Raw genomic sequence first — 19,994 nt, forward strand, 5'->3', positions numbered from 1 at the left:
ATCAGGCATTTCCCTTGACCTACATAGGTCAACCTCAGATGACGATACTAAAACATCAACACACACAACTATGAAAATGGGAATCGGTCATTTCCGGTGACCTATATATATATATATATATATATATATATATATATATATATATATATAGATAGATAGATAGATAGATAGATAGATATATAGCTACTGATGCCAAAAAACCAACACCTACAACTGCGAAAAATAAAACCACAATCCCAAAAGTCTACAAACCAATAATCCCCACATAAATTAAATCACATTCAATACTTCATAAATACACAAAACATCACAGCTAGAAAAAAAAATATATTAATTACCACCAGCAAATTCCGGCACTGCAACCTAGATCGACAGCCCCCGCCCCCCCCCCCCCCCACACACACACACACAAACAAAAACACCAACTCATAAACACCGTGCCGTAATGACATTCACACACCACAACACCTTTACGTCGAAGCAGACGGGTGGAATCAGACGCTTCCATTGACCCCTCCTTCTACTCTGTAGATGAATATCGTAACAGAGACTGATAGACCAGCTTAGGTAAAAATTCTGCTATATTTCAGTTTTGACAGCACTTGGTTGCAACAGTCAAGATCTGGTATTCTGTGTACGATAAATTTATTAAAAGTACGTAACTGTGTTTTATTCTGTCAGTGTACCAATTCTGTAAATATTAGCAGTTACTGTGATATATTCACATATTTTGACAATCTCCTGACAAATGATGAGGATAATAATTATTATATTCCACTGTATTATGTTATACTCTGACATGTTATTTGTCATTCGCGATGGCCAGCGGCTATTTCCGTAGCAGTACGAAAATATTTGTTCGCTCCAGTTACTATCCTCTCTGGAAATATCACCTGGAACTACGACCTTTAACTGGAGTCACCGAGTCAGGAACGTCTACACACACAGTTATTCCGTTACCAGCTTCCAGGTTATCTGTGGTGGTAGCCCGATAACTACCAGAGAACTAGAACTACGAGCCAATAACGATAACTGCCAGAGGAGAATACAGGTCTCTGACAGTTATTTCCATAGTCGCTCGAATTCCTAAGTAACTTTCCTTGTACTACCCGTCCAAGCTAAATTAACACGTAAGGTGGTGGCTTAAGGGAACGACCGTACTTGTTAATGCCTGTACTGCAGCTCCTATCAGCCACGGCTTGGACATTAACTTTATTTAATTGTTTATGCTAAAAGTAACGAAGGCCCACGAAATAGTACCCAGTTCTTATCAACAGATGGCGCGCAGTCTCACAGTTATTCCCATGGTCTATAGAACGCCTTCCAAATGCGCAGTACGATCTTCGGTCAACAGATGGCGCGAGGCACTGTTGACACTAAACAGTTATTGAAATAACTGCCAGAATCAGAGGAACGGTTATCGCAGTAACCGTTACTTCTCAGTAACCGGTTATTTCTATCAGTTACGTTAATTTTTTGCCACCACTACAGGGCTGGCGTGTGTGCCTGACACGGTCAGTCATCATTCCACCTTGGACATCTGTAGGAAACAGATCGCTGAGACATCATGGTTGAATTTCTTAAAGGTAATACGAAAGCATTTCTACATGCAGTGAGTGTTTGTGCACTGCATTATTTCGGCTGTTTAAGCGTTGTGAGCGTGTTTGCAGAGCGTTATACATGCATTATATCGATAATTTTATGCGTAGTGTCGGTGTCTGCACATCAGTGTACTGCATTATTTTGTGAACATGTCTGTAGGGTGTGCCATGCATTATTTCGGTAATTTACGAGTTGTTTTTATGTCTGTACATCACTGTACTTCATTATTTCGGTGATTTACGAGTAGTTTCCAGGTCTGTTAACTGTATATTATGAGCCCAAGCACGTGTTTTGTATCACCATAATAAATAAACTACGTGAAACCCGTCCCTAAATAAATTGTTCCAAAAATAAATAAAGTACACTCCTTCCTCTCTCCAGTAGCACAGAACAGCCTGAGTCCTTTTCCCGCCATTTTCCCCTCCAGACCGCCATGGAAAGGGGGGACAAGGGGAGGGGATGAGGAAGCAGGGGCACATGTGCAACTGAGACAAACATGTGACACAGGGGTGGGCATGGTCGGGGGCCGGGTTGGGCACGAGTGGGGGTGATTAATTGATCAATTTAATTAATTTCCAAATCAATTTGATATCAAAACAGTCGTCGCGCCTCCCTACTACTTATTTCGGTAGTAGTGTAGTAGTTCTCACACCTGTCTACGGAACTGGGTGGCTGACATTTTTCAAACGTCAGACAGTATGTCCCCAGTTTCTTGATTCAAATGGCTCTGAGCACTATGGGACTTAACTTCTGAGGTCATCAGTCCCCAAGAACTTAGAACTACTTAAACTTAACTAACCTAAGGACATCACACACATCCATGCCCGAGGCAGGACTTGAACCTGCGACCGTAGCGGTCGCAGGAATCATTAGATTCTGTGAGGACGCTTGTCAGACAGCAAAAAGAATCGAGTAGTATGGCAAGTCCTAACATTATCAGGGGCCGGTAGAAAACAAAACTGAGCCGGACAGCGTCAGCAGTCGCTGTGTGTCTGCAAATGGTGGAGGCGAGAGCAGGGAGAGTGCAAACAATAGCAAACGGCGCGACCATTGAGCGGATCGGGTGAGGGAATGATACTACAACTCTCGATTTATCTGGATGTAAATATACAACCAGTCGCTGTCTCGCAATTTTGATACGATACATTTAGCGTTAACCATCCATAGCAAATCTATTCCGTCATTGTACATTATCAGGTATGCACACACATTCGCACAGCATTTAGTTTCACTTGCTTTCACAATTATTCACAGCATGTAAACAGTGGATGTAAATACAGCCAATATGTATAGAACAGACATAACGCTTTGCAACATCACGAACTTTCGCCTCAGATACACTGCATTACAACATAAATACTTACAAGTACAGATAATATAATTATGTGAGTAGGTACCGGAGTGAAACTTCCTGGCGGATTAAAACTGTGTGCCCAACCGAGACTCCAACTCGGGACCTTGGCTTTCGCGGGCAAGTGCTCTACCAACTGAGCTACCCAAGCACCACGCACATCCCGTCCTCACAGCTTTAATTCCGGCAGTACCTCGTCTACTACCTTCCGAACTTCGCTGAAGCTCTCCACAATATCCTTTCTTCCAGGAGTGCTAGGTCTCCAAGGTATGCAGGAGAGCTTCTGCGAAGTTTGGAGACGAGGTACTGGCGGAATTGAAGCTGTGAGGACACGGCGTGAGTCGTGCTTGGGTAGCTCAGTTGGTAGAGCGCTTGCCCGCGAAAGGCAGAGGTCCCGAGTTCGAGTCTCGGCCCGGTACACACTTTTAATCCGCCAGAAAGTTTCATATCAGCGCACCCTCCGCTGCAGTGTGAATATTTCATTCAGGTACAGGAGTGTTCATATATTTCCAATACGCAAGTAACATGGATTAAAAAGGTAGGCAAAAGATAAACAAATAGAGCGAACTATTCACTATGTAAGTCAAGAGTGAATGAGTTACTGCATGTCATAGTTATTATCTGTCTAGGCAGTAAAACATAATGTAATAAACTTACAGAATGCGAGAGTTGTTACAAGGCTGAGAGAATGTAATTTATGTTGGAGAATCAACATGTCTTATTATTGTCTTTTTCGGTGTGTGGCTGCCAGGATGTCTTGGAAATTCTGGAAGAAAAGATTCTGCATTGACTCAGTTTCTCCGTTAAGAATTTTTTGTGGTGATTTTAGCTTGTGAATTTATATCTCTTTATTTAATATGTTATCTGTACTTGACAATTTTTTTGTTGTAATACAACGCGTGTCAGGCTAAAAGATCGCGATGTTGCAAAGTGCCATATCTGTTGCATACATATCCTCCGAATTTACATCCCTTGTTTACATTCTGTGAGTAACAATTGTGACTCCAAGTGCAGTTAAATACTGTGTATATTTGTGTATACACATGATAATGCACATTACGGGAACAAATTTGCTATGGATACCACGATGGAGTGCACTGCAAGTACCCAAAACTTAACTACATTTCACTTGATAAAAATTTCGTTACCGATAGCTAAATTTCCGTCTGAGCCGTGTGACTCGATCGGCGATATTCCCGCCACCGGAATGCGTCATCTTTTCGGCGGTGTGCGCAGAACGCGCGCTGACGCCACCTACCGGGCCGATTGGGAGAGAGACGGAAACCAGAGGGTGAGGGAGTGATTTTGCTATGGGACGCCGAGCAGTAACGGCGTTTTGGGAACTGTGGCGAACAGCTAAGGTCCGGTGTCAGCCAGAAAGCAGGGGCTGTTTAACCGGGTGACGCCGTCGTGGCACATATCGGCTGCGTGGAAAGAGACGTCACTGGGAAGCCGTTCGTGTTTTTTCCGCTTGCTTCATCTGTCCTGGCATAGGGATCTGCGGCGGCTGGCTTCGTCGAACAAGCAAGGGCCTTGCTTGTCCTCTAAGTTGTGGTCGGAATCCACAGCTGGGTTCTGTGCCGTTGACTATTTTCTTCGGCGGCCGTCGCAACTCCTACTGAGTCTGGCCTTCAATGTGTTGATTTCAATTGGTTTAATACGTAGTGTTTTAAGGTGTATCTGGGGTTCAACAATGGTTCAAATGGCTCTGAGCACTATGGGACTTAACATCTGAGGTCATCAGTCCCCTAGAACTACTTAAACCTAACTCCCCTAAGGACGTCACACACATCCACGCCCGAGGCAGGATTCGAACCTGCGACTGTAGCGGTCGCGCGGTTCCGGACTGAAGGGCCTAGAACCGCTCGGCCACAGCGGCCGGCATTTACGAGGGCCTGGAGTGCTGAGACATTCCGTTGTAGATCCGTACTATCAAAGTTTAACCGCCATTGAAAGCAGTTTGCCGGTCTTTGTTTAAGTACCACCTGGTTATTGTATTTATATCACACCACGGAGTTAAGATGGCCAGTCGCCATATGGATATATTTATCTCTGAATTGTAATAACATTACTGCTACGTTTCTGTTTGAACTAATAGCGTGACTGAGAGACACGTGTATAATTTTGAAATCAGTAGTTTCCTTAATTCTTACCAGTTATTGAGAGGCCAGTTGTAATTGTGTGGAAACGGATTCTATTGATGGTGGTACTAGAATTCCTTCAATGACAGTAGATCGATATTGTAATTAAGTTCATGTATTGATTTTACTGATGATGCGTTTCTAGTTATTTAAGGCAGATGTCAGTCTGTCGTAGATCCCACTAGTTGTGGGATTTTCTGGTGCCCATTCGTGACCGTTACTGCTCCCGCCTGGGGGTCCATGTAGAGCCTCTGTACTGGATACAGCTGAACGGGCGGCCGTCCGTTTTCTGAGCGTAGTTGTTGAAGCTCACGAGCTTGTTTGCTCACATGAAATTTTGTATGCCAAATTATGTGGTGCCTACCATTTAACTAACCTGTTGTATGCCATGGTATCTGACTGTTGCCTGGACTATAAATTATTTTGGTAATGACAATCACTGTCGTAAAGAAAGAGTACATTAGGTAAATTTTAGTGAACTGTTCTTCGGCTTGATTACAATTCAGAGTGTATAAAATTTAACTCATTTCGATAAATGTGTAATAGGCCATAAGTGCCGCGTTTTTATGAACGTTTAGAATTGAAGTAATTTATTTTGATCTGAATGTTAATTTTTAAGATGTGTGTTAGTTTTAAACATGTGATGGTTTTATTTGTCAAGTTCTCTTGTTTAAATGTACCAAATAAAATGTTCGGTGCAACTGTCGATGGTGATTGCCTGATGTGTTACTTTGGTTCACTCCAACCACCCTACAGCCTATTGTGCTGACTTTGTGTCATTGCGTAAAAGGTGGAATTACATGTCGTCTCGACATTTCACCGTCATTTTCGCTAGTCCCATCACCACAGCGTTTAACTACACTTGGTCCCCGATATAATGTTCCTGTAACACCTTCATCTCATGAAGAGCTTGCGGTGGCTCGAAAACTAGTGAACAGTAGAATATATCTTACGAAAAATCCAAAAAAGCGACTCGTTGCATATGTATACCCAGATAAATCGTCAACTCATTTCTTAAATTTCTTCAGTTCAAATAGTTCAAATGGCTCTGAGCACTATGAGACTTAACTTCTAAGGTCATCAGTCCCATAGAATTTAGAACTACTTAAACCTAACTAACCTAAGGACATCACACACATCCATGCCCGATGCAGGATTCGAACCTGCGACCGTAGCGGCCACGTGGTTCGAGACTGTAGCGCCTTTAACCGCTTGGACACACCGGCTGGCAAATTTCTTCAGTAAAAGGTGACTTAACAAAGGTCGAGAAATAAGTAACAAGTATCAATGAAAGATCTGAAAGGATAGAAGAAAGTGTGAAACCGATGGTAGGGAATAAATTACAGGATCTCTGTCAGCTAATAAAGACCGAAATAACGAACGCAACGAAATTTAATTTGGTGTCACTCCAAAGACAGTGTCACGAAAGTACAAACCGGTTTCATGCAAGTACAAAGCAGTGAAGTTGATGTGCCTACACAAATTCGTAATGAAATAAAGTCAATACGGATAGAACTGCAAAATAAAGCAACTCGTACTACTGCGGTTGAGCGAAAATCAGAGCTGTTGAGCAAAGAGGAGAAATGCAATGCTCAAATCAAACAGGCAGGTTCGCATCCGGCGGATTTCATAAAGACTTGAGTGCTAGCAAAGAAAATTAGACACACAAAAATGAATAATTTAGCAGTTGATGTTACAACAAGTACCTCAAAAAGATGGGGTTCGAAATTAGACACGACAAATATGACGTTTTCAGAGTTAAGAGAGAATGTTTTGAAGGAGTTTTGGTTTGTGAAAACAAACAGATTGTTGCGAGAGTTCGCCGTCGCAAAAATGTCAGAGAATGACGAACAGACTACCTTGTTGCCTACTGCGAGGAAGCTTCAGGAACCAAAATGTACTTGAAAGAGGAGGTCGAAATGGGGACCAAATAAATATGATGAGAAATCTTGTGAGAGGAAAGTTTGCCAGCCGTGATAGAGGTAACTTCAATAATTGTAGAGGGCACAGAGACGAGAAAAACAAACAGCCACGTACATTTCGGCGCTGTCGGGCGTGCAAACTAGAAACTGACCCAAGAAAAGACGACAGAAAATACTATAAGCGCGTAGATAAGGGCAGAAAGGCTGAGCATGGTCGAGCTGAATCAAGTTTCACAATAGAGACAATAAAAAAGTAACATTGGGATACAAACACATGGCATTAGATACGAAAAGGTCGTTAGCCTGATAGACGAAACTGAAAATGATCAAATGGAATGAAATGGAATGAGATGTAGTTAGAGGAAGAGAAATGTATATCATAGATAAGAACGAAGGTTTTCCAGAAGTGAAATAGATTTTGATGACATAATTGTATTCTCCGAACGCAAACAACAGTTAGAGAAGACTGTCAAAAAGAAGGTAATTTTCGAAGGGAAAAATGAAGATGATCCGAGAATTAAAATGATAGAAACTCATTCGGATTTTGATGTGTATCCACTGGAAGCAGAAGTCCACCATGATGCAAGCTATTCCGAAAATAGTAGTGACATAATAAGATGTTTACCCGATGGAATGGTAGTACATGAGAACGACAGTGTTTTGGCTGAAATAGTTTGAAACCTTAAAGATGCAACGTCAACGCAGGATGAAGAGGGAGGATACAAGTATGATTCAGGCTTCATAAACGAAGATGAAAAACACGATGTCGAGGTGAAGAAAATAAGAGTTACATCTGGCGAATGATGCAGCTGAAGCCAGTAACGATGACTTGTTTATATTTCCTCTGGAAGAAATAAGTAATGGAAACATTAGTGACCTGCGTGTAGCCAATAATAAAGCAACAGAGTTGTTAAAAGAAACCATAAATGAAATTACTGAAATGCAGCGTGACTCAGAAGTAATACTAAATGAAGAGAGTGAAGAGGATCAAGAAGATATGCAACATGTAGAAAGTAGTCAAGGATATATACGAGAAGAGGAGGAAAAAATCCTCCAGATAAACGATGGGCGGTAAGAATAGGTCAGAATTATTGGCAAGACGTGGCTCATATAAAGGATTTGTTATGGAAGAACGAGGAACCCAGACAACAGAAGAGCGAGGAAAACAGACGACACAAAAACCCAAACACCAGTAGAGATTGACAGTCATGGTCTGCATGTTTCGTGAGATACAGAGGCGCGGATCAGTGCTATTTCCAATGCAGCCTTTGAGATGATCAACGAACCGCCAGACTTGGAATAAGTGAATGTGCAAGGAGAAAAAGTAATATGAGCCACTGGGAAAGTGAGAAAAATGGTTAAATATCAAACATTGTTTGCTTTTGAAATACAAAGGCAATCCTTTACACATACAGGGCGTTACAAAAAGGTACGGCCAAACTTTCAGGAAACATTCCTCACACACAAAGAAAGAAAATATGTTATGTGGACATGTGTCCAGAAATGCTTACTTTCCATGTTAGAGCTCATTTTATTACTTCTCTTCAAATCACATTAATCATGGAATGGAAACACACAGCAACGGAACGTACCAGCGTGACTTCACACACTTTGCTACAGGAGATGTTCAAAATGTCCTCCGTTAGCGATGATACATGCATACACCCTCAGTCGCATGGAATCTCTGATGCGCTGATGCAGCCCTGGAGAATGGCGTATTGTATCACAGCCGTCCACAATACGAGCACGAAGAGTCTCTACATTTGTTATCGGGGTTGCGTAGACAAGAGCTTTCAAATGCCCCCATAAATGAAAGTCAAGAGGGTTGAGGTCAGGAGAGCGTGAAGGCCATGGAATTGGTCCGCCTCTACCAATCCATCGGTCACCGAATCTGTTGTTGAGAAGCGTATGAACACTTCGACTGAAATGTGCAGGAGTTCCATCGTGCATAAACCACATGTTGTGTCGTACTTGTAAAGGCACATGTTCTAGCAGCACAGGTAGAGTATCCCGTATGAAATCATGATAACGTGCTCCATTGAGTGTAGGTGGAAGAACGTGGGGCACAATCAAGACATCACCAACAATGCCTGCCCAAACGTTCACAGAAAATCTGTGTTGATGACGTGATTGCACAATTGCATGCGGATTCTCGTCAGCCCACATATGTTAAGTGTGAAAATTTACAATTTGATCACGTTGGAATGAAACCTCATCTGTAAAGAGAACATTTGCACTGAAATGAGGATTGACACATTGTTGGAGTGTGTGTATGTGGTTTGAGGTTTTCGGACGCTAAACAGCGTGGTCATCAGCGCCCAAACGCATAGAAACAGGAACACATGCGGTGAAGGGACGAAGACGGACAGCGAACAAGGAGAACGGCTAAAAGACACAGGCCTGACGCAGTTCCAAATCCTCACATACAGAGGCAAAACAAGAGGAGAAGAAACGCACTAAAAAGGAAAGGAAACACAAGGAAAAGAGAACAGAAATCGAAGTGAAACAAGTAGGTAATCGTGACTGGCAAACCTCTTACTTAAAACCTGGGTGAGCCAGTCACCCAGCAGCACATTAAAATCCTCTCCCTAAAATCCGAGGCAACAAATTGGACAGGACACAAAACCGTAAGACTTTAACCACAGTCGTTGTGTCGTCTTGCAAAATAGAGGGCAAATCTGGTGGCAAGGAAACCACCGCCCTCTGGTCAGAGAATAAAGGATAGTCAAGTAAAATGTGGTGGACAGTAATTTGGACGTCACAAGCAATGCTGAAGATTAGATGGGTAGATCACATAACTAATGAGGAAGTATTGAATAGGACTGGGGAGAAGAGATGTTTGTGGCACAACTTGACCAGAAGAAGGGATCGGTTGGTAGGACATGTTCTGAGGCATCAAGGGATCACCAATTTAGTACTGGAGGGCAGCGTGGAGGGTAAAAATCGTAGGGGGAGACCAAGAGATGAATACACTAAGCAGATTCAGAAGGATGTAGGTTGCAGTAGGTACTGGGAGATGAAGAAGCTTGCACAGGATAGAGTAGCATGGAGAGCTGCATCAAACCATTCTCAGGACTGAAGACCACAACAACAGCAACAACAAGCACTGCAGATTGGGGGGTCCTCCCACCGGAGTAAAAAACCATGCGTTAAGGGACTGTGCCCGATGCGGAGGCGAGTGAGGAGAACCTCATCCCGCCTGCATGACTGGTAGGACGTACGCCATGGCCGCGTGGTGGCCTTGACCAAACGCAGCTTATTTTCACCGACTGCCAGCCACTCCTATTCCCATTGACGCATAACACGAAAACGCAAAAGGGAGGTAACAGCATGGAGGGGGATGGCACATTCAACAACGTGATGGAGGGAACATGCATCTTTGGCAGCCACAACCGCCAGTTCGTTTCCCCTAATACCCACGTGCCCCGGCACCCAGCAGAAAGAAACCTCCTTCCCCTGCCGTTGCAGGTGGAGCAGGGCATCATGGATGTTCTGGACGACCGTAACCGCTGGGTACAAGTGTTGCATGGTCTGAAGGCCACTCAGGGAGTCAGAACAGATGAGAAACTTAAGACTGGGAACACATCTCATCTGCTCCAATGCCCGCAAGATCGCAAACAATTCGGCATCAAAGATGACAAACGCCGCAGGAAGTCGTAACTTGACGACCCGATCAGGGAAAACAACAGCACAACCAACAGAGTCCCCCTGTTTAGAGCCATCCGTAAATACTGGTACATGGTCGGGATGCTGGTGTAAAATATCATAAAATAAGGAGGTAAAAACAAACGCAGGAGTGCAGCTCCTCCAGTACTCCGACAAGTCTAAAAGGACGCTGGGCCTCTGGAGCAACCAGGGAGGCAGGCGAGTAAAACCTTGTCGCTGGGGGGCCACATGCTCCACACTAAGGGACTCAAGCAAATGCTTGGCACGAATCCCATATGGTCTCGTTGCCCTGGGACGACTGGAAAAGAGACGTTCCATAGGCGGTCGGGCAACAGTAGGGTATGCAGGGGAGGTAGGACAGACAAGGAATTGACACACCCGTCGCACCATGAGGAGTATCCACAAGATGGCGAGCGGTGGTTCCCCTGCCTCAGCACACAGGCTGGGGATGGGACTGGTACGGAAGGCACCAGTGGCCAGCCTGATACCCTCATGGTATACCGCGTCAAGAATCTTCAGATATGAAGGCCTCGCTGACCCATACACGGTGCATCCATAGTCAAGACGCGACCGGACGAAAGCCCTATAAAACTGCAGCAGACGCGCCCGATCTGCTCCCCAGGACCGATGGCTCTGACACTTCAAAATAATCAGTGCCTTCAGGGCCCGCACCTTTAGGTTTTTAAGGTGCGGCAACCATGACAACTTGGAATCAAAAGTGAGGCCCAGGAACCTCACAGTGTCTCTAAAAGGAAGAATGGTGTCCCTCAGACGCAATTCAGGGGAGGTAAAAGCACGTCGAGAACTATTAAAATGAACACACACACATTTGTCTGCAGAAAAGGTAAAACCCGTCTTCGCAGTCCATGCCTCTAATCGCTTTATCGTAAGCTGCAGCTGCCGACTAGCAGTGACAAGACTGGAGGAAGAACAGAAAACAGCAAAATCGTCCACAAACAAGGAGCATTGGGCAGGACTCCGGATAGTGGACGCGATACTGTTAATGGCGACGGCAAAGAGGGTAACACTTAAAACGCTTCCCTGAGGAACACCATTCTCCTGCACATACAAAACAGATAGCACATTACCAACCCAATATCGAAAGAGGCGGCGGGATAGAAAGGATCGAATGAAGATGGGGAGATGGCGACGAAAGCCCCACTGATGGGGTTGATTGAGGATAAGGCGGCGCCAAGTAGTGTCATACGCCTTACTAATGTCAAAGAATACACCCAGACAATGCTGGTGACGTAGAAAGGCCTGCTGGATGGCCGCCTCAAGCAGGGCAAGTTGTCTATAGTTGAACGACATCTCCGAAACCCACACTGAGAGTGGCTAAGGAGCTGCCTGGTCTCGAGCAGCCGAACCAGGCGACGGTTGACCATGCGTTCCAGTGTCTTCCCGACACAGCTCGTCAAAGCAATACTCCTATAACTACTGGGATGCATTCGGTCCTTTCCCGGTTTGAGGAGGGGAATCAAAATCGCCTCCCTCCACGAGTCAGGGAACATGCCGGATGACCATATCATATTAAAACAATTCAGGAGAACTTCCTTGGATGGCAGCAACAAGTGCTGCAGCATGCTGTACAGGATTTTATCATCACCTGGCGTAGTATCATGAGCCACAGACAGCGCCGAATCCAGTTCCCACATTGTGAAGGGGCAGTTGTAGGGTTCAGAATTTGGAGACCGGAAGTCCAAGTGATCCCTCTCGATGGCAGTGCGGTAGCGGCAGAAATCTGGATCACAGTTAATAGTGGCAGTTGATTCTGCAAAATGCATGACCAGTGTCTGGGCAATGTCTCTCGGCGCCGTGAGGAGACATCCCTGATGCAGCAATGCCGTGACAGGTAGTTGGCTGCGTTTCGCGGAAACCCTCCTGATGGCTTCCCATACTTTCGTAGAACTAGTGGAGCGGGAGATGGAGTTCAAGGACGATTGCTATGACCGTCGTTTGCTCTCTTTGATCACTCGCCGCGCCTTGGCCCTTGCCACCCGAAAGGCAAGATTGTCAGCCGAGGGACGGCACTTGAAGCGGCGCAGAGCTGCATGGCGGACTCGGATGGCTGAGCGGCACTCAGTGGTCCAACAACGGACAGGACGTCTCTTGGGATGACTTGAGGACCGTGGGATCGACGATTCAGCAGCATGGGAGATCACAGCTGTAACATGGTCGACCCATTCGTGGACGCTGTCACGGTGTTCCAAAACAGCTAAATGGCTGAAAAGTGTCCAGTCAGCTCTGCAGAGGTGCCACCTGGGCGGCACTGGTAGTGCCACAGCCTCATCCAGGAGGCGAATCTAAATGGGGAAATGGTCACTAGAATGAAGGTCAACGGCAACCTCCCACAGAGCAGAATCCACGAGTGCTGGAGAGCAAAAGGAAAGGTCGATAGCTGACGACGACCCAGAAGCAGTACAGAAATGAGTGGGAGCACCAGAGTTGAGGATGCACAGTTCTTCGGACACCATGAGGCTTTCCAGAACGCGACCCCTGGGGCAAGTAGTCGTAGAGCCCCATGAGACATTATGAGCACTGTAGTCCCCCAGAAGGAGAAATGGGTGGAGGAGTTGGCTAATAAGGTCCGTGAGAGCCTCAGAGTCTATTGCATCCTGAGGCGGTAAGTAAACGGAACAGAGTGTGAGCCTTCGCCCCACAAGAAGATCAGCTGCAACTGCTTGCAAGTCCGTAACTAGAAGGAGCTCAGATGAGTGGTGCATGGCACAGACAAAAACCGCAACACCGCCCTTTGCCCTTTCCCCCATCAGATCATCTTTTTGATACACGGTATAGCCCCATAAAGAAGGAGCATCAGTGGCCTGAAAATGTGTCTCTTGGAGACATAAGCACAAGGGGCGCTCTCATACAAGGAGTTGTAATTCAGCCACGTGCCTCCTGAACCCATTCAGGTTCCACTGTAAAATGGGAGCCAGTGATCAGGATGGCTGAATTTTCACCCTGCTTCTGTGCTTTGGAGGAGAGCCCATACTGGCTGGAGATTTATTCCTGGGGCGAGAATATAGCCCCCGGTCGACATCAATGTCCATCAGCTCCGATGGGAACCCGAAGGAGATGTCAGACAGTATGATGGCATCGTCATCGGACTGACCCTGACTAGTCTCCTCAGGTGGCAAAACATTCACCTTCGGCGTCTTCGTCTTGGGGAGCTTAGAATGCAGAACCTTGTCAACAGTTGGAGCTTTACTCGCCTGGGCAGAAGGCGCCATATGGGGAGGGGCAGGAAGTACCCCAATGTCAGCAACCACGGCCTTTTCCGACGTTGTGGGGAGAGCTGCAGGTTGCAAAACAACCGCAGCAGCACAAGTGCACTGGCAAATGCGGGTATTAGTGCTGACACTAGCAACCTCCGTTTGTGTAGCAACAGTGGCCAACTGTACCGGCTTCTGCAGAGCGGAAGCAAAAGATGTTGTAAACACAGGAGGCTGCATGGCCTTAAAGAGCTTCTTGGCCTCACCATAGGGGATGCGCTTAGATGTTTTGATCTTCTGTATCTTCCGTTCCTCGAGATAGATGGGGCAGACCCGGCTCCAGACAGGGTGACTCCCAGAGCAATTCACGCACTTCACAGGCGATGAACAACCGGCTCTTTCATGGGCAGGCTGACCACATTTACCACAAGTGGCTATCTCATTGCATCCCAACGTAATATGCCCAATGCGCTGACATTTAAAACAGCGCATTGGGTTGGGGAAATATGGCCGTACTGGCAAACGTAAGAAACCCACTTTAACATGCTCTGGGAGTCTCGGGCAATTGAATGTGAGAATAAACGAGTCGGATTTGACTTGGTCCCCATCGACTCGTTTCATAATATGCTGCATGTCGACAATACCTTCGTCAGCCCACACAGATTTCAACTCGTCCTTGGGGATATCCACCAAGTCCCTACATGTCACAACACCCCTACTATAGTTCAAAGTGGAGTGGAGCTCGGTCTCGATAGCGTACTCTCCGAGACAGGTTGCTTTTCGAAGAGAAGTGACTTGACGGGAACTAGAAGTTTCAACTAACAGAGTCCCATTGCGCAGTCGCTTCACAGATTTCAGTGTTCCTGCAATTCCCTCAAGACCCTTGTGGATGTAAAAGGGAGAAACCCTCTCAAAACTACCTTCCTTCCGTTTGACAATCAAAAACACATTCTGGTTATCAGCATGTGCTCTGTTACGACAGTCTGATAAATCTCTAGTAACACCAGGCGCTGGAGGACTCGCAGCACGAAGTCGCTTTTTTGATGGGGTGTGTTTTCCTACCAGTGGTCCACCCAATCCACTGGTAGGGGGAAATGTACAGGTCGAAGGGTCCATTGTGGTCCCACGAGCAGCTAGGAAACTAAAGGTCCGCTCAGACAGAGCCCCATGTGCCTGAGTAAGCCTTATACAACTGGGGTGCGGCAGGTGCCCCATAGGTCGCCCACTTGCGACTGTTCCAACCCAACAGCCATGTATCTTATTGGCGCGCAGCACACCGTAAGATTGAGGGGTTTTTATAGAGGTTTACCTTCCTCGCAATCCAGGCGGTCAAGCCAAGATTACCATTCCCCGCAGCACACAACATTCCATCGCCGCGCCATGCGGTGGTCGCTGAAGCATGTCAGGGGGTTACGGTGACAGGAGACTGGCGGCGCTGACCAGTCCCCAGCTCAGGACCCCGGGGTCGCCAAGCCCGTACTCAGCAAATGAATGCTGAGCCCCTGGGGGGACATTGATGGATGAACCATTCGCAGAAGTGTACCCGTGGAGGCCAATCAGCTGCTGATAGTGCCTGCACACGCTGTACATGGTACGGAAACAACTGGTTCTCCCGTAGCACTCTCCATACAGTGACGTGGTCAACGTTATCTTGTACAGCTGCAACTTCTCTAACGCTGACATTAGGGTTATCGTCATCTGCACGAAGAATTGCCTCGACCATTGCAAGTGTCCTCGTCGTTCTAGGTCTTCCCCAGTCGCGAGTCATAGGCTGGAATGTTCCGTGCTCCCTAAGACGCCGATCAATTGCTTCGAACGTCTTCCTGTCGGGACACCTCCGTTCTGGAAATCTGTCTCGATGCAAACGTACCGCGCCACGGCTATTGCCCCGTGCTAATCCATACATCAAATGGGCATCTGCCAACTCCGCATTTGTAAACATTGCACTGACTGCAAAACCACGTTCGTGATGAACACTAACCTGTTGATGCTACGTACTGATGTGCTTGATACTAGTACTGTAGAGCAATGAGTCGCATGTCAACACAAGCACCGAAGTCAACATTACCTTCCTTCAATTGGGCCAACTGGCGGTGAATCGAGGAAGTACAGTACATACTGACGAAACTTATATAAGCTCTAACATGGAAATTAAGCGTTTCCGGATACATGTCCACATAACATCTTTTCTTTATTTGTGTGTGAGGAATGTTTCCTGAAAGTTTGGCCGTACCTTTTTGTAACACCCTGTATATTCATAGTGGTGCAGGACTTGAGTATGGAAATACTTTTGAGCGTTAATTGGCTAATTAAACAGCAACTTTTAATTTAATGTGAACAGGAAATGATTACGTTTTGGGTAGAAGGGAAAACTCTGTGGATTCCTTTTGAACGTGCCAACAGATTAGCGCAATGTCACTCAATTCGACTGCAGGTAAATCACTTAGGAGTGAATTATGGGCTAGGAGATGATGTTGAAAACTATAATGTTTGAGCTATGGTCGAGAATAACAACAAAGAACAGAATTTTAAGCGGCTATTAGACTTAACTGACAGGATTTCAACAGAACAAAAAGAGGCGTGACTTAAAATGCTGATGGTGAAAGGACAGTTATTTTCAAATACACCAGGAAGGGTAGTAGGTTATGAATGTTACGTGAACGTGATAGAACATGAACCATTTTTCAGGGACCTTATGTCATTCAGCTGAAATTCGAAAGGAAATAGTGAAACGTCCCCTTTGAACAATTATACAAGACTGTGCTTAAACTGACACACGATATTTTTAGCGCAACGCAATCTGACTTTCAAAAAAATCCCTACGAAAGAATGGCCCTGACTAACATTAACCTATACCTTTCACAAATCACTTACCTCACAAAAATCTTCGTTACTGGAACTACTGCAATACAGCGAGCGCCACTCCTGCCAGCTAAATAAAAGATTCAAACTACGGAAGGCACTAACTACTGATAGGCATAGTTAGCAAGTGAAAGATTTTGATAGAGAACAAACAATGTATTTACCTTAATAGTCATTATATATATAGCAGTTCATGACAAATTACAAAACTCCGCCATCTCTCTCCCCACATCCACCACTGCTGGCGGCTCACCTCCAACTGCGCAACGCTACACGCTGTTCACATCCAGCTGCCGCTGCCCAACACTACAATGGCAGACAACAATGCAAACTAGCCACAGACTGCACACAGCACAGCCAGAGCGCTACGTGGCGTTACCAATAAGAAAACCTAAACAGCCTACTTACAATAGATATAGTCATTTTAGACGTTTCGAGGACATTACTTGGGATCTCAGCTAACTCTGGATACATTTCAATAATTGTAGAGCATTTTTCTAAATTTATAAAGCTATTCGCATTTAGGAAAGCAATGTATAACAAAATTGTCCTGGACCATTTTGTGACCATAGGTAAACCAAACAGAGTGCTATCTGATCATGGCACTCAGTTCTGCTCAATGCTATGGAAAGATTGTGAAGCAGATAACTAAAAACAGTTTGTGCATATATCTACTTGCACCAATCAAGTAATCCGCCAGAGATATATGAGAAAGATTGGGCCATTATGTAGGACTTCCTGCCCCCAAATTAACAGATTTTGGTTCAAGTATGTGACAGCATTTAAACAAATAGTGAACTCGTTAAAGCAACAAAGTACAGGTTTTACACCTGAAGAAATATTAAATATTAAAGATGGAGAAATCAAATGTCTAGTGGAAGATTTAATAGATTTTCTCCTTGTAAGGAAATTACTGTGGATGAGAAGGAACAACTACTTCAGATAAAGATAGCAAAACTTTCCCGGCGTAAACTATTGATGAAGGTTTCTCGGGTCTCCAGCCGGGTGGTAGCGTTGATATCTCGCGACGTTTCGGGAAGTGTCATACTACGCATCTTCTGGCGAAGACTTCGCCAGAAGATGGGTAGTATGACACTTCCCGAAACGTCGCGAGATATCAACGCTACCACCCGGCTGGAGACCCGAGGAACCTTCATCAAGGTAAGATATGATTTGGCAGCATGATGAGAATAGGAAATTTCCAGAGTTCAAAATAGGTAATTTGATCCTCATGAGGACTCATGAAAAATTAAGTGATATTAATCATGAGATTAGCAAATTCAAAATAATTTGCAACACAGATTACAAAATCGTAAATATACCTCACGCTAATGCTTACTTTTTGGAATATCCAGTATCAAGGAAGTGTCAAGGTAACTAGGAGTACAGATTAATAATTCAAAGACCTGAAAGATAACCTGAAATAAATGCGTTTTTAAATTGTGTTACATGAATCGGTTAAACAAGGAATCCAGTTACAGGTCCATTGCAAAATAAGTTCCAATGTAGTTTCAAGAGCCTTGTTGCTCACAGTGACTATTTGCAGCATATGCTGTAATTTTTCAATTGTTGTGATTTTTAAGGTATTCTCTGACTTAAAATAAAATTATGTTTTTCGCTGGTTTAATGTGGATATTATTGATGCAGGGCTGGTGTATCAAGTATGACCTCATAGCACTAGTTGATGAGTTTCCCACTGCAGGCAGCGGAAAACAATGATTCAATGAGCAGTGAAATAAATAAATAGAGTAGTGTGACACACATTGGTTTTGGCATATTGCGTAGAGTTTTTAGGAGTTTATTAGGGTGAGTATGAAAAGTAAACGCTGGTAGTTATTGTATTTTACCAGTTTCGATTCATGCTATTCAAGTATAGAGCTACGCTCAGTGAGCGGACGACAGAGGCATGCTGGTAATTATAAAACAACAAGACAGCAACAAAAAGGATAAGATTTCAAAGAGTAATAGAAGAGGGAATTACAAAGTAATGAAAATGGAGTTGTGTGTTATGTTTAGCATGGCAAATGGATGGTAGGTGTAGCAAGGAAGTTCTTTGCTGAATTCAGAGAGGTAAGAAACCACTTAGATGTCGATCTAATTCAAACTGCATATATTTTTCATTAGGAAATATGTTGAATTTTCATTCATATCTTCTTCTGCACTTGCAGGTTTTATGTTGTACTCAAAACATTCTATCCAGGTCTCACTGTTTTGCATAGACATGTCTCACGTTTTTTGAATCTACCTTAAAACAGGTACTATATTCTTCAGAATACCTGAAGTGTGATACCACTTCATTCGGCAACTGACATGGTCCTTAATCGATGGGACGTTTATTATCAGAGGGGTTAAAGGTGACCATCGTTTTCATGTTCACTACTCAGTGGAGAGCATAATATATTTCATTATTCAGTAGGGTTTCGTAAGTGTGATCTTAATTCTGTAGGAATTCTTGACTGAAAAGAGTTTCATTACAGATAACTTATATAAAATCAGCTTTACTCTCAAAGCAGTTAATATTCAAAAGAGGAAAATGAATTTTATCAAATAATTTCAGTTAATATAGGATATGTAAATTGACTACTATGATTAATATGAATTATTCTGAACATGATTTTATGTAGCTAATGACAAAAAATGCGCACTATCTCTCTGTTAAGTATTCAGTAATTTATTAATGTGTTGGTGATGATACATATGATGTACAACTGTATGTTCTATGTATTCTATGTAAAGTGTGGATTATTTCTTGGGATCTGTAAGTGTATTTGGATAATGGTTAAGGTACATTATTATAGTGTAGTAGAAGAATAAAAGTCTTACATTACAAAATTTTTACGAAGAACATAATCGTATAATCGAGATTTGAGAAATGGGATAATTCTAACTGGTCAGAATGTTTAAAAGAACATCAGTACATTGCATTGATGATAACAATGAAATCGATGGAAGAAGTTTGTGTACCCAAGAATATGAAAGGTGTAAATATCTGCACCTGCTGAACCATGAACCTTGTCATGATACCTCAAAAAGAAACATGTACATTACTGTTATTTCCATGACGATTCTGATGTGTAATCAGATTTTCAATATCTTTATTCGTTTACAGTTTAGTATGTAACGGTAAATTATACAAGTAACACCCAGCAACGAATTGCAAAAATCTAAACGGTTCTTCAGATTTTGTCGATCGACGTATCTTTAGAAAGCTGTTAGTGTAAACCTAAATTGGTATAAA

General features: G+C 44.1%; 1 protein-coding gene and 1 non-coding gene across 2 annotated transcripts in view; one reads left to right on the forward strand and one right to left on the reverse strand.

The window, feature by feature from the left end:
• Nucleotides 1-19,994, reverse strand: part of LOC126416586 (uncharacterized) — a 347,834-nt gene that overhangs the window by 127,094 nt on the left and 200,746 nt on the right. The gene's annotated exons all lie outside the window — the stretch shown is intronic.
• On the forward strand, nt 3,298-3,372 carry Trnas-cga (transfer RNA serine (anticodon CGA)). Its single transcript has one exon. It is a non-coding gene; the product is annotated as a tRNA-Ser (tRNA).

The sequence above is a fragment of the Schistocerca serialis genome, chromosome 8, assembly GCF_023864345.2.
Source record: "Schistocerca serialis cubense isolate TAMUIC-IGC-003099 chromosome 8, iqSchSeri2.2, whole genome shotgun sequence".
Taxonomy (NCBI): domain Eukaryota; kingdom Metazoa; phylum Arthropoda; class Insecta; order Orthoptera; family Acrididae; genus Schistocerca; species Schistocerca serialis.